This window comes from Melanerpes formicivorus, unplaced genomic scaffold (assembly GCF_026170545.1).
Source record: "Melanerpes formicivorus ecotype bairdi unplaced genomic scaffold, bMelFor1.0.p_v2 SCAF_383, whole genome shotgun sequence".
NCBI classification, from domain to species: Eukaryota; Metazoa; Chordata; class Aves; order Piciformes; family Picidae; genus Melanerpes; species Melanerpes formicivorus.
In genome coordinates, this window is record NW_027142735.1 from 150,001 (window position 1) to 152,500 (window position 2,500).

The 2,500-nt window shown below is 77.2% G+C and overlaps 1 non-coding gene across 1 annotated transcript; it reads right to left on the bottom strand.

Annotated features, from left to right (window-relative positions):
• Positions 1–278: 278 nt before the first annotated feature.
• On the bottom strand, positions 279–431 carry LOC137459637 (5.8S ribosomal RNA). The gene has a single exon (XR_010992437.1). It is a non-coding gene; the product is annotated as a 5.8S ribosomal RNA (ribosomal RNA).
• Between the last annotated feature and the right edge of the window lie 2,069 nt (positions 432–2,500).

A 2,500-nucleotide genomic window follows, 5' to 3' on the forward strand; every position in this document is an offset into this window, starting at 1 on the left:
GTGCCGGGGGGGGCGAGGCCCGCGCCTCCTCCCCCAACCGGGCTCTCGTCTCCCCCAACGCCCCACCGGGCGTCGCTGGACCAACGGGGAACCCCTGCCGGCGAAGCCCCGGCGGGACGAACTCCGCGAGAGCGGGCGCTCCGGGAGCGGGGAGCTACGGAGCGCTCCCCGAGTCTGCACTTAGGGGGACGAAGGCCCCTCCCCGCCCGGGGGAGAGCCTGCGAGGCGACCCCAGCCGCGCCGCTCGGCGGGCACCGAGGCGGCGATTGATCGTCAAGCGACGCTCAGACAGGCGTAGCCCCGGGAGGAACCCGGGGCCGCAAGTGCGTTCGAAGTGTCGATGATCAATGTGTCCTGCAATTCACATTAATTCTCGCAGCTAGCTGCGTTCTTCATCGACGCACGAGCCGAGTGATCCACCGCTAAGAGTTGTCTGGCTTTTCGGCACCGCCCCGCCAGCGCGGAGGGGCCGGGACCGCTCGCAAAGGAGCGGCCCCTCGGAGAGCGCGGCACGGCGGCCGCTCGCCTCACATTGACCGTACAAGCACAGGAGAGGGGGGGAAAATAAAACGAAACCCCGAAGCGGCAAAAGCAAGGGGCGGGGAGCCCGCGCTCCCGGCTTTTTTCCCTCCCCCGAGGAGGGAAAAACGCACCTTGCGGCGCTTCGGGGCCGGACCAGGCGCCCGGGCTCGCTCCGACCTCGGCGCGGAGGAGGCCCGCCGCGCGCCGCCGGGAACGTGCCCCGAACCCGGCCTCGCCTCGCGTGCACGGGGAAAGAAAACCCCCTTCGCTTCCCCACCCAACGGCGGGGGGGGGGGTGTGTCTCTCGCTGGCCGCCCCGTGCCGTCGCGGAGACGCCACGAAGCGAGGCAGCGGAGACCCCCCCCCCCCCGCCCCGGGGAGCGAGGGGGGCCGGGCGCACAACCCCGCCGGAGGAGAGCGCGCGCGCGCCTCCGCACCGGCCCCTCCAACGCCGCCACCGCTGCGGCCCATCCCGGACTTTCTTTTCCCCCGCTTTGGCCCCGGGGCCGAGCCCCGGCCGGCTCGCGCCCTCGGGCGGCTTCCTCTCGCCACCGAACCCCCCCCCCGCCGCGGGGGACGGAAAACGGCTTGCGAGACGGAAAGCCCGAGCCCACGTGGGACGCCACCGCGGCGACCCGCCGGCCCTCGCCGGGCGGCGCACCCGCCGACCGACAAACCCCAGCGGCACGAGCCCCTTCCATCCTCCCCCGGCGCCACCGCGCCGCCGGCTTCGCTCGCTCGACCCCTTCCGTGGCCCCGCGGCCAGGCGGACAGCGGACGGCGCTGAGCCGGGGGGCGGGCCCCCGCTCTCCCCGTTTCCACGCGGAGACCGGGGGTGGGACGCCCCCGGCTGCCCGCCCGTCCCCCACCCGGCACGCGCCGGGAAGGCGAACGGGGAAGCCCGCGGGCAGGGCCCGGGACCGGGACAGCCGCAGCCGGTGGCAGGGTGCCCTCCGGCGAGGGACCGGAGCCGGAGACGCCGAGCGACGCCCGCCGCCGCTCGGACGCGGTCACGCCACCCGAAACCGGCCCCGGACGGGGGGGAACCGGCAGCGCGAGACCGCCGAGGGCGCCAGCTCGCCGGGGCCCCGCTCTGGGGCCTGGGCAAAGGGAAAAGGGACCGGGAGGTCCGCAGCGGCCCGCGCCGCAAGAGGCGCCGCCGCCGAGCCGCGGCAACGCGCCCGCACAAAACCCCCGGCGGGGGCGAAGCGCCCTGGGCCAGCCCCCACCGCGGGGGCTCGCCGCCCCGGCCCGCGAGAAGCCCGCGCTTCAACGCGCCGCCGGGGACGCCCGTGGCGAGGCGAGGCGCGGGCCGGACCACGGCCGACCTCGCGCGGTGGGCTCTCTCCGGCCGAGCGCTCGGACCGCAGAGAGGGGGGGGCAGCAGAGTCCCCTCCCCGGCCCGGCGGGCCCCCGGAGGACGACGAGCGCGACGACGGCGGACCTAGCCAGAGGCATTGCGGGGGCAACCCCCGCCCCTCTGAAGGCACCCGCCCGCCCCCGCGCTCGCCCCCGCATCCGGGGGTGGCGCGCCGAGCCGCCCGGGTCTTTAAACCGCCGCCCGGCTTCCTCCGCGGTAGGGCAAGGCCGCGGACGAAGGCGCGGAACGCTAGGTACCTGACCCTGGGGTGAGGGAAACCAGACTTAAGGCCCCGCGGGGGTGCCTCCCCCCACTGCCGCCGTCGGGGGGAGCGTCCGCCCGCGGGGGGCCGCGCCCGACGTCCGCCGCCACCACCGCGCCCCTGGCCTGGCCCGAGGCCCGGGGTTTCCCTCAGTCAGCCGGCGCTGCGCTCGGGGAGGAGGGACGCGGCTGGGGACGCCCATGCCGCGCGCTCGCTGCGCGGCGAGCGCCCGGCTACGGCGGCCCCGGCGGCGGACCGGCGCAGGGCCGGCGACGACGGCGACGCGGCTGGGCGGGCCGAGGGCCCGGGAGAGCCCGCTCGACGACACCCGCGCGGACCGGGAGCATCGCTCGGGC